The sequence below is a fragment of the Sabethes cyaneus genome, chromosome 3 (assembly GCF_943734655.1).
Source record: "Sabethes cyaneus chromosome 3, idSabCyanKW18_F2, whole genome shotgun sequence".
NCBI lineage: Eukaryota > Metazoa > Arthropoda > Insecta > Diptera > Culicidae > Sabethes > Sabethes cyaneus.
The window spans coordinates 5,042,356-5,055,500 of NC_071355.1; the positions used below are offsets into that span (position 1 = coordinate 5,042,356).

Here is a 13,145-nt window from a genome sequence, read left to right on the forward strand (position 1 = left end):
TCAAATATTTTCGAGGTATAGCCTTGATTAGGATTTATAACTTGTGATTACGAAGCCAGCATCACTGGTTTGAAGAAGATCGACTACTTTATGTCCAACACCGCGACGGCTTTCTTGCCTTATTTAATCACGACCTTGAGATCTTGGAATATTATAGGAGCGTTTCTGCAGCGCATACTTTGGCGTAGAAACTATCTTTCAACATGTACTGGCAAAAATTAAAAAAAAAATGGGACAAACATGCTTTTATTTAGCAACTTGCGCTTGTAAATAAAAGCATACCTGTCCCATCTTCGAAATTTTGAAAAAATATTGCATTGGTCTTTAATTTTACAACAAAATTTATGTGGATAGTTCAATTACTAGTGTAACGTGATGTTTTTGTCTAATAAAGTAAAATAATTCTTGTATAATGACGCACAACATATAAATCAGTCAGCCACTTTCAATCTCATTTTCCCACGCTTCACGTTTTTCCATATGGGACAGTTATGCTTTTATAGACAGTTCTCAAGTTATAAGGAAATTTGTATTTCATTTGTATAGGAGCCCCCCCTCCTAAAGTCCTAAAGGAGGGTTCCTAATATACCATAGAAAATATTCTTGCGCTCGAAAAGCTTCACATGCCAAATTTGGTTCCATTTGCTTGATTAGTTCTCGAGTTATGCAGAAATTTGTGTTTCATTCGTATGGAAGCACCCCCTCTTAATGGAGGGAGGGGTCTCTAACATCATAAGAACCTTCCTTGGCCCCAAAAACCTCTACATGCAAATTTTCACGCCGATTGGTTCAGTAGTTTTCGATTCTATAAGGAACATCCCGACAGACAGACAGACAGAAATCCATTTTTATATATAAGATTTATTTATTACATCAACAGACTTACATGGTTCTAATGAGGCTCTAACTTCTTAAAACGAGTGTCAAGTGTATAAATAGTAATAAATTCAAATAAATATAACTAAACGGACATACAAGGTGATTGGACCGACTGAAGAAACGGTTGAATCGTTCACGAAGAGTTTGGCGCGATAGATGGAAATCGTATATGAATGCTACTTTGTCAAACGTCCTCTGGAGACCACTGAGAGCCCCGTATTTGCTGTAGTCCGTACGGTGGTATGACGTCCTCAGCATAGCAGTATTTCGGAGGGATCTAGGCTGCACATTAAGGTCAATTCACTCTAGAAGTTGAGGGCAATCTATTTTTCTTCGGAGAGTATCAGCGACTAGCAGGGCTTTAGATTTATCTCTCCGTGTAGAGAGTGTATCTAGGTGGATCATCATTCATCGATTTTCATAGCTCGGTAAGTGATACGGATACGGCTTGAGTAAAACGCTCAAGCTAGTATTGGAGGAATAGCGATCACTAAAAAAAGTAGGGAATGCCCAAGGATTATATATTAAGGATAACTTAAGTACGGCACATGCGAGAAACTGAACCAAGTAGAAAAATCTTTTCCTTCTAAATAATTGGAATTAATTCACTTGAAAAAAAGATCAGCTATTAAGTTTATTGTTGATACAAACGCATTAAAAAGATATATTTTCGTTTCAAAGAAAGATACCTGGAAAAGTCGGGGAATTTTATGTTCGTGGCGTAGGCGATCCTATATTAGCAAACCCAAGAAGCACCCATGGGAAGTTTCTTTCGAATCTCCTCCTTCGAGAATTAGTTTGAAAAATGAGCCATAAGAACACAGGCCTTCTGCTTTTTTGTTCGGCAAACTTCGCAGTCAACTCTTAGTGTACGGGATAATTGCAGGACTGGTTCTACGACCCTATTATTCAATCTAACAATCTCTCCCGGTCACGGTTCGACGACTGGGATGCTTGTTGTGTTGTTTCAATAGAACAGGTTTTAATTCGTCCAGTTCTGCTTTATCCTAATGATGAAAATTTTCTTTTAAATTTCTACAAGAACGCTCAGAAAAGTTATATTCATAGTATTGTAACTTGCTATCAAATAATTCTGATCTATCATTAATGATCGACTCTCAATCATGTTTTTGTTTTCTTTACAGCATCATAAAATGATTGCATATCTTCTAGCAGGATACTCAAACCGAAGGATCGATTCTTCAAATAAAGACGTAGAGAAAAATTCCTTTGAACAGACAATGAACTACAGAGAGTCATACGGTTACGCAGAGAAATAGAACGAGTATCGTTTGGGTAAGTTAAGCGAAGAATAGAAGAAATGACAATGGTTGAACGGTGATTGATGATCAGAGGAAAATGAGCACAGCAAGAGATAACATTGATCAAAGAGTAAACTATCTTATAAACAGACACTATTGAAAGCTGAAACATTCTGTACATAGTAACAACTCAAACTCAACTTCAGAACAACTCTGCTAGCTTAGCAGCAAAACTGTTACGAGTTCATCTATAAGTGGATAAGACTTAAATTACAAACTATTTATATACGCGAGTCCCTTTCGTTTCGAGTAAGATAATTTTCATTTAGCAGCACTTAGAAAGCACAGCTATTAATGATATCAATCATAACTGGTAGGTTTTTTGGTTACTGGCAGAAACAAACCGCAGCGGGTCGATCGCTTGTTATTTTCTCATTTTTATATAAACACGGGAAAAGTAACAAAACTATTCAGTTTTTCGCAAACCGCCAACAACCACTTCGATTTAGTAGTAGTAGTAGCAGTAGTAGTACACAGCGACCGACGCACGTCACGATCCCTCCCTCTTTTTCCCATTTTTATTTCTCTTTCAGGTGCCCCCTCCCTTCATTTCGAATGAGCAAAAGTGCAATCACCAAAATGCTGAAACAAAAGTAAAAAAAAATTAAAGAAATCATAAAAGAGAAACAGAATGAGAGAGAGAAAAAACGGTAAATATTTGATTTGTTTTATAACACATATAACCATTTTAGTTTATAGTTTGCGGAAGCATACTGTCCAGAGACACAGTTCGATGTGTGTAGACTGTTGTTAGTGGCTGTTTCGATTAGCAAAGTCCCTTTATATTTCCCCTATTTCAAATGTTGAATAACTGCTAGATTCGCGATAAGGATTTTTTTCCCACTCTGACAAAGAAACGAGGAGAGGTGATGCGAAGTAATACGATTAATTATTGACATGAAAGAAAGAAAAAGTTAAAAAAAAACAGTTTTTATAACATGTTCTTGGTTCTGTAAATACTTTTTTTTCCATTGCTATGAAAATGAACTAAGCAGAAGCTAATTACAAACGTATGTTAGAAGATAGATCTTTGATAGGGCCACCCAAAAGCGGTGCGCTATTTGAAGAGATAGCGAATGAAGGAGGAAGGTGAATTTATGTAACTGAACTTATATTATTTTACTTAAACAAACTAGAACAGAACGGATCGTACATGCGGTAGGAAGGGAATAAACAGAAAACTCAATTTTAAACGGATTTTATTTTCATAAAATAATATCCACAACAAGACGTCGTGTAACGAAGAAATAATTCCTCTTGAAAAGAAATTTATCATAAACAAAATGTGAAGGTGAAGTGATTGGAGAAAAAAGCCTACGATTATATCTAAATGCATAAAATATTAAAAAAAAACAAAATTTTCAGCAGAAGTTGATCATACCAAGGATGGAGACAAACAAAAAGCAACTCTCTCTCTTAAATTGTTTAAATTGTTCCAACATTCATTCGAACATTCGAAGTGAGCGAAAAAATATGAACAAAAAATGCGCAAAAAAAATAAAAGAAAATACACCTATTGATTGATTGATGCGTTTCGAAACTCTCTCAACGTACGGTAAATTATACTGAATCATGTGAATAGTTCCACTTGAAACAATAACCGCATTGTTGTTGCGTGCGTTTCAGTCAACGCAACGAACGCTACAGAGACAGTTTCCTCCGAGAGAGGTTTCGTATTGGTGAGAGTGGGTCGTAAGCAAAAAAAAATGAAAATTAAAAAAAAAAGAAAACAAAAAACGACCCACGCCCAATTGATTTCTCTCTGCCGAGAAAATTTCGACAGGTTATCGCAGAAGACGCTAGAAGATTTGCAGGAACAGGACACACACTATGTAGAAACTTGTGTAAAATTCAATGTAACGCAAACCAACATTTCGGAGAAAGTTTCAATAAAGGCATATTTATCCACGTTTCGACGGAAAGAACACAGTTGAGTGTGTGTTTTTAATTCACTCCGAACGAATCCTCGCTGTTAGTATTGTGTTTTCACAGCATCAGGGTCCCATGTTTCCTTCGGCGGGGTCGGGGTCTGCCCTGTATATGATGTCTGGTCGGGATGAAGACTGAACCCTAAATATTATCGAACTGAAATTCAGCTTGATCCAATACTGGATCGAGCCTTGGCGAACGGGTAGGTACCAGCAGCGTTTTCGCTGAGTTGAGCGGTCGAGTCACCCACACCGGTAGGCTTCGGTGGCTGCAGGTGACAGGCCACAGATGTCCGACCCGCACTTAACGGCGGATTGAGCCTCTGAGGTTTTCGCGGCGCCTGTCTAGTCTTCGCAGAATTGCATTGCTTAGGTGGCGGCGGGGTACTCCCGGAGGGAATTTCCGCACTTTCCAACCTCAACGTTGGAGGATTTCGTTGGTTTGGTGGTGGCTTAGCGCTCCCAGAAGACAGTTCCGCTCGTACCTTCCTTGACTTTGCAGCTGTTTGATGTGCACGAACCAGTCTCGAAAGAGAAATGATTCAAAAGGGATATGAATTTTTTTTGATTGGATCAGAACCGACATAATAGCAGGCTTCATTCTCGGTTTTTTGCTCAGTAGATGCTCATTTGACTGCAGCGCCTCTACTAAACAGAATTCGAAAAAGTAGTGTAAAGGGCAATTGTAGAGCCAATTGTAATCTACATTATTGTTCAAGAAAGTATTGTTTTATCTTTTGTATTTACGGCGCTATGCGATTGCTACCCCGTTGGTAACCAAATGAGCGCTCTTTTTGCTACCAATGGTGTAGCAGCCCCATAGCACCGTAAATACAAAAGATAGAACCATGCTTTCTTCAACAATAATGTAGATAATAACTAACTCTACAATTGCCTTTTACACTACTTTTTCAAATTATGTCTCGTTGATGCGCTGCAGTCAAATGAGCATCTACTGAGCAAAAAACCGAGAATAAAGCCTGCAAAATAGCAAGACGAACGTAAACGATGGGAATCGGTTTGAACTTGGTTCACTTACGCTCACTGATCGTTCAGTTTTAACTCAATGGTATTCACACTTCTGCTATTAAAATACACTGAAGTCGTTTTTTACGCGACTATTTTTACGCGAATTTCGGAATTTACGCGGTTTTTTTACCCGAATTTCGGAGTTTACGTGGTTTTTTGACGCGATTTTCGGAATTTACGCGGTTTTGATTTACGCGGGACGTATCCTTAGCGTAAAAAGCGACTTGAGTGTATATTGTAACTATTCTCCATATGTTTCAAATATTCAAACACTTGTCGACTAACATTTGAAAGGGGCGTATAAGCCAACTGTCAAACAGAACGAGTGAGAGTTCATTTTCCTATGCTGCTCCAGCAAAAAATAACTCTCACTCGTTCTGTTTGACAGTTGGCTTATCCGCCCCTTTCAAATGTTGGTCGACACTTAATCAGAAAATGCATAACTTATTGGAGCAAAATTAAAGCTGATTCAAATGATGATTGCAATCATTTTCCGTGCATGAACGATTAAGAACATGAAAAGCAAAATAAAATCGGATCAGATTCGCTCAGTGGCAAACGTTTGGTTCACTTCGTTAGGGTCAGAGAGTGAAAAAAACAGAGTAGGCATGATCGCAATCAATTCAGCTCATATTCAATTTGGTTCGTTTGCAACAAATGATTCAAACTGCTATGAGACCACGCCTGGTCTCTCTGAGTGACCATAGAAAAAGGTGATGGTTATGTGAGTTGAATCGGTGATTGAGTATCGATGGCAACATTTTGATGCGATTTTTGACCATGCCTGTGTCTGACCACTACTATGCTATAATTGTGCTAAATACGGACATTCCCGCAAAAATTGTACTGAAAATGCAATATGCCTCATTTGCTCTAAAGCCCACGAGACGTACGATCAGCAATGCCAAGAAAAGGAACTCTGCAGAAATTGTAATGGTAATCACAGACCGACATAAACAAAATAACCAGGAACGGATGGTTGCAACGCCACAGAAAGCCTCAGCAGCTATGCGATCGACGAAGCCGTTCGTGTAAGGTCATGATGAGTCATGATGAAATACCAGTCCAGGTGGCCAACTGCAAGTGACATGACATAATTCTGATCGTTTTGTTGTCACGAACAGCATATTTCCTGCCAATTCCAGCACTTCAGCAGCCAAATATTCCATCACGGCAGCGAGACGAGTGCTCCAGCTCCAACATGCTCAGCATACTTTCCTTTCCTCGGCAGCCGATGAACACGAGCTGCTTGTCGATGTGTCGCCAACGAAAGCCGTTGACCGACTGACGATGCGCAGTAAAAGGCATACCGTGTACCCCCGCTGGAATGACCTTACTTAATCTGAACATTTTTAATCTGAACCCCGTTGGTATGAATGCGTTCACATTAAAAACTGATCAAGCGGCATACACAATTGACGGTTAAGTTAACCGGGCAAATTGAAAAAAAAGCAAAAAAAACTTAATACGTTTCCTCTTGCTCAGCACCTTTGGCAATATAGCTCATATGCAACTTGTTTTTCTCCAGTACTCAAAATAGACTATTTTAGTTGATACTGTCGAGCCAATTTCCACTTTTACAACCTTTTTACTTACTTACTTACTTACTTACTTATTCAGCCGAGAGCCGGTGTGGCTCTTGCCGTATCAAGAATTCCTCTCCATTGTACTCGGTCCTGGGCTACTCGTCGCCAATTCGTTGCGCGTCTCGACACACGCAAGTCGGCTTCAACCTGGTCGAGCCATCTAGCACGTTGAGCCCCTCTATTTCTGGTGCCGGTGGGGTTCTTGAAGAGAACTGATTTCACTACACAGTCGTCCGGCATCCTTGCGACGTGGCCGGCCCACCGTAGTCTCCCAACTTTCGCCAGGTGTACGATGGGAATCTCTCCGAGCAGTGCCTGTAGCTCGTGGTTCATACGTCTCCGCCACTCTCCGCTTTCCGTCCGTACTCCGCCAAAAATAGTCCGCAACACCTTTCGTTCGAAAACGGCAAGTGCACGTATGTCTTCCGTAAGTAAAGTTACTGTCTCAAGTCCGTAGAGGACTACCGGTCTGATTAGCGTTTTGTACATCGTTAGCTTTGTGCGGCGGCGTATGCTCCTTGATCGAAACGTCTTGCGTAGGGAAAAGTAGGCTCGATTTCCAGCTTGAATGCGTCGTTGGATCTCCTTACTCGTATTATTGTCGGCGGTGAACAGAGATCCCAAATATTTGAACTCATCAACCACTTCCAGTTCATCGCCGTCAATAGTCACTGTCCGTGGGAGGCAAACGTTACTTTCTCGGGACCCTTTTCCTACCATATATTTGGTTTTCAACGCATTAATTTGTAACCCTATCCTCCTAGCCTCCGTTTTCAGTCTGGCGCAGATTACCTCCGCCGTCCCACGGTTTCTAGTAATGATGTCGAGGTCGTCTGCAAAGGCTAGGAGGTGGCTACTCTTACTGAAGATAGTTCCTCTCGTTTCGATGCCCGCTCGCCGGATCACACCTTTAATAGCGATATTGAATAACATACAGGACAGTCCATCCCCTTGCCGTAACCCTCTGCGCGATTCGAAAGGACTTGAGAGTGTCCCCGAAACGCGCACGTATCACATCACTCGTTCCAGAGTAGCTTTGATCAGCCGCGTCAGTTTGTCCGGAAAACCGTACTCGTGCATTATCTGCCATAGCTGTTCGCGCTCAACGGTATCGTATGCTGCGCTGAAATCCACGAAAATATGATGCGTGGGCACGTTGTACTCTCGACATTTCTGAAGGATTTGTCGGAGAGTAAAAATTTGATCCGTAGTAGCACGGGCCCCCATAAAGCCCGCCTGATACTGCCCTACGAATTCTCTTGCTATTGGGGATAGACGACGCAACAAAATCTGGGAGAGCACCTTGTAGGCGGCGTTGACCAGCGTAATGCTGCGGTAGTTACAGCAGTCTAGCAGGTTGCCCTTTTTGTAGATGGCACAGACTACGCCTTCCATCCACTCCTCCGGTAGTTTCTCTTCTTCACAAATCCTTGAAATTAGCCAGTGAAGTGCCGTTACTAGCGGTTCTTGGCCATTTTTGAAGAGTTCTGACGGGAGTCGATCCTTCCCGGCGGCTCTATTACTCTTCAGCAGACCGATTTCTCGTCGGATCTCTTCGAGATCGGGAGCCGGTACGCTGTTGTCGTTTGTAGATACTCCGAGGTTAACTTCCATTGCGTCTCCTGCTGCTATATCGCCGTTGAGGTGTTCATCGAAGAACTGCTTCCACCTGTTGACCACCTCGCGCTCGTTTGTGATAAGATCCCCTCCCTCGTTCCTACACATGTCAGGATTTGGTGTGTGGGCCTTGCGAGTTTGGTTCACCTTCTCGTAAAACTTGCGGGTATCATTAGCATTTTAAAACCTGGATGTTCAGAATTCGAGCATATTCGACATGTTTTCAAAACATTTGTTTTCGTCAAATCAAAACAACAAGGTCATAGGGTGCGCGCCTTGCGCGTATGTGAAAGTGAATAGAGTTACCAAATATTCAGATTAAAAATGAATTCGCCTGATCTGAACGAGGTGTTTTTCATATTAGCGGGGGTTGAGTGTAGTAGCCAAAACCATATCGTTCACTGGCGGATGAGTCGATGGATTCTTCGGTTTGTTGGCGTCTCGCTTGGTGAATTTGGATGTCTTCGTGGCCTTATCGAGGGAAGCAGCAACAGCTGAAGCTCAATAATTTTCGATCGGATTCTACAGGGCGTAAATTAAATACAATTATAAGGAAGCTTAACCCATAGCTCATATCGTATATATTTTTGTCATCCGTGCTAGGGAAGCACTGACGATGGAAGGCAAAAATATGAAAATAGTTCAATTTTTCAATGACGCGCATTGAAAATCAATAGTTTTCTATATTTTCAATAATTTCCAAATCGATTTTCCGATCAATTGGTGTAAATATCTTAGAAATCTATTGAAAATTGACTGAATTATAAGCCGAAGCATAAAAACGCATTTCTACTTTGATGACGTCATTTCCAACAACCAATCACGAAGCGAGAATTCTGGTAAAACATAGGTTCATTATTTTCAATTTTTCAATAGTTCAATATCAAGAATCCATACTTTTCTTCATTTGGGAAAATTCTTAGATTTTTCAATCGATTGGTGTAAGAATATTGAAAATCGTTCGGGAAACCACTAAGCTATTAGCGTTAAAAAGCTGACCACTTTTCGAGAAAGATTTTTTGGAATTACCCCCTATACCAGCTACCTTCCTGAAAGACGTAGTTCTACGTCAAAACAACGCAAAGTTAATCCACCAATCACCACTGAATCAATAAGACTAAGAAGCCAGGGCCAAAATCTTGATCAATTTGAAAGAATAAATATCTTGAACCCAAGTCAAAGTGCACTGGATATATACATATCAGACTAAACACAAATATAGAAAACGCAGATTACGCTATCAAAATCATGAACAAACTTAATATAAGACTGAAACCAACCAACTCCGCTACGATCTCATCAAAAAACACTCAACCCTCTCCGACCTCTCAGGCACCGGATGTTCCGGAATCCGATGATCCCGATGCTGTTGAGGATTTCCAACTCTCTCCACCCAGCCCAACCCAAGCTATCCATGCCGCCCCCGCCATGCCCGAGCTGCCGCCCGCTTCTGGCACAATCAGTCGCCGAATCGACTACAATGTTTAGCTCCACCGTAGTCCTAGACGAGAATGGTTGCGATCGTCTCGTCACTCTCAGTCACCCAGATTGGAATGGAACACATTTGAATCGCCAAGATCTAGTCAACGAGGGCTACAAATAGATAATAAGTAAGTGCAAAATCCGGTAGAAATTTCCCACCATTTCGTAGAATTTTTCTATCAGGCATCCGCCTCTCCCCACAATGTCGATTGCGTAGCCGATATTGTCACTGCTGACAAAAGTCCTTGTCCAAACGTCGAACTTGTTCGACAAAATTCAAATACAAATGAAAACCCCACTCTAGACGTCGAATTTACCATACAGGAACTCTTCAAAGCAATAGATGCAACCAAGGTCCAAGGTATATTCAACTGGCAGTGATCGAATCGGATATCCCATGATTAAACTCTTACCGTATGCAAGCAAGCTGGTGGTGTTACAGAGTTTTAACAAAGTCGAAGGATATCGGCAAATCACATTGCTTAGTTGTATCGGTAAAATCTACGAGCGGATGGTGAATCATCGTTTAATGACATTTTTGGAAGAAAACAATATTTTAGACGTAGAACAGCATGCCTTTAGAGCTGGACGCGGCACCACATCTTACATTGCTGATGTTAGGAAAATTCTTACAGAAGTAGAACAATCTAGATCACATGCCGAATTTGCTCTACTTGACATCAAGAAAGCCTATGACCAAACCTGGCGTCCTCATATAACGTTTCAAGTCAACAGCCTTCCCGTCGGAAGACGAAGGCGTAACTGCATCAGCGATTTCCTAACAGATCGACATTTTCAGGTAGCATACGGCGGAGTAATCTCGTCAGATAAAATTCGAGAAAACGGCGTCCCGCAGGGGTCAGTACTAGCGGTCACACTTTTTCTATTAGCAATAAATCCAGTCTTCCAAGTCATCCCAAAAGATATCCGTGCGTCGCAACCTCCAAGCATCTTCTAAAAGTTCGTGGAAAAATCATCAGAGCAGTTGAAGCAGTCAACACATGGGCAAATAGCGTTAAGCCTTCGCTATCGGCAACCAAATCATGTATATTGCATGGTTGTCAAAAGTCTTCACATAGATGGCAAAATGCCCGGCAAACTGTACTGAACGACGGGGAAAGTGTTTCGGAAGTAAAAGCTGCGCGACTTTTGGGAGTATGGATTAACAAAAAAGGTACCTTCTCTACCCAAAGAAGCAATCCAAGGACGAATAAACTATTTAAAAGCACTGGGACCCAGAGGCAACCGGATGTCTCTTTGGAAAATTGCAAATGCCGTGTGTATTTCCAAAGTCACATACGGCATTGAGATGTTTGGACTCGACCTCACTGAAACATTTCAAACTACTTTCAACCAAATCGTTAGAACAACTTCCGGAGCATTACTGTTTTCCCCCGTGACAAGCCTTGCCAAGGGTAGCTTACAACATCAATGCAGTGTTTCCTTTGCAGAAGCGGCTGCACTAGCAACTGCGGTTCAACATGCCTCAGAAGCACCTACAGTAGGCTAACCAGACGTCCCGGATTTGGATGGCTTGTCCCGAATTACTAAATGTCCCGGAAAATGTTCCGCATTGATTAATTTTTTAATCGAAAAAGTTTCTAAAGATGAAACATTGTTACATTGTTACATGTTACATTGCATGAAAAAAACTACTGCTGACACCGCTCATCAGCCGGTGCACACCCTCCCCAGTCACGGCCCGCCCAGCCGGCACCTCGAGTTCCTCTTCTGACCAATGTCGCTGGTGACTGTTCTCTTCATCTTGAGCTTTCGTTTCATTATCCCCCAATATTTCAATACTGGACGAACCCGGGGACAATTTGATGCACTCAGCTCTTTTGAGATGAACTGAAGTCCATTGTCCATTGTAGCATGAAGACTTGAAGGCATCTAGCCCTGTGTATCTCCGAATTCTTATCCGTCATAAAGTACTGGGTTTCACACGGATGCCAATGAAACAGATTCCGTGCCAAGTCATGACCTTTTATTACAAACCGATCCCAAAAACCAATCTCGAAACTGCTACAAACCCTACCGCGAGTCAGAGCATGAAGAATTGAACCCCTGGGTTTTGGCTGAAATCGGCCTTCTCTGAAACTTATTCATCATCAAGTCAGACCCATGCATCGCATTTCGGCACCACCTGGCCGCATGGCCCGCGAGACCGGATTCTAGCCTTTGTTTATTGTTTGAGGCTTTTGTTGGGATCCCCATTTGCTCGGTACCACTTGTAGCCATTCCGAGACGGATTCACCGTACAGTACAGAGGTTAGTATTCAGTTTTCCATGGCATCCACGGCCACTGGGAGCCAAAATGAAGTGCCCAATTTCTAAATGATCCTATCTTTACTACCGAACTGATTTAGCAAATAAGCCATCCAATATGTCCCGCATTCATCCAAAAAAAATCTGGTCACTTTAACCTACAGTCATTTTTACTGATTCAGCTGTGTTTCCGCATTAGCAAAGGGAGACTCCAAACATCCGTTTATTCAGTTTATTGAAAAAAGTGCACCCGAAAAAAATATCTCAGTCTGCTGGATTCCTGGACACTCCGGCATCACGGGAAACGAAAAAGCGGACGCAGCAGCCGACCGAGGGCGTACTGCTCCGCTAATATTCATCGATGTTCCTGCCGTTTCCGTTTAATTTTATTACATAACAAAAATCTATCACAATATTCCTGTATTCGAGATTCTGCTAAGACGCTCAAAGTAATGAATTTCAATTACCTAACATTAGTTTGATTTTCTTACTAGTCTCTTGCGATGCAAGTAGAGCAAAGCTTTGAGTATAACCGTCTTTAAGACAATACCCTTCTTTAACGACAGACATCGCAGCCGGTTATTAGAGTACAGGACAATTACAGGGCGAGTGTAATGATTTCCTATTAAACTCTAGCAGCACCGCACAGCCGAGATTAGTACTGTGAATACTCAATGGCATAACAGGTTTCATGCCAGACGCCATTATAAATCGCACTGTAGAAATCACTCGACGTGGAGAAGCGCTGTGTGAACAAAGTACCTGTACGTCTTACCTGTCCAAGGGTCTGCTAACAGGGCGATGGGATATAGTAAACATTATAATATATGTCTCCAAAAGACTGAGTAACACTTTTTGGAAATGCAAATTAAAAGATGAAGATACTAAAAGAGACAAATGACTTAGCATGTTTTAAGATTAGTTTTGAATGTACTTTCACTTTAATTATATCTCGGTCGCCAGTTTTTCCAACCTTTTATTGTATAGCAGTACGAAATATGGCTAATTTTTACCTAAATCGTTTATTAACTCGC

The 13,145-nt window shown here is 41.5% G+C and overlaps 1 protein-coding gene across 5 annotated transcripts in view; it reads left to right on the forward strand.

Moving 5' to 3' along the window:
* LOC128741957 (poly(A) polymerase type 3-like) overlaps nucleotides 1–4,121 on the forward strand; it is a 28,176-nt gene extending 24,055 nt beyond the window's left edge. For all 5 annotated transcript variants that reach the window (XM_053838100.1, XM_053838097.1, XM_053838096.1 and 2 more), the window contains one exon: nucleotides 2,025–4,121. The gene's annotated coding sequence lies outside the window, so the exon portion shown is untranslated. The remainder of the gene's footprint in view (nucleotides 1–2,024) is intronic.
* Nucleotides 4,122–13,145: the final 9,024 nt, after the last annotated feature.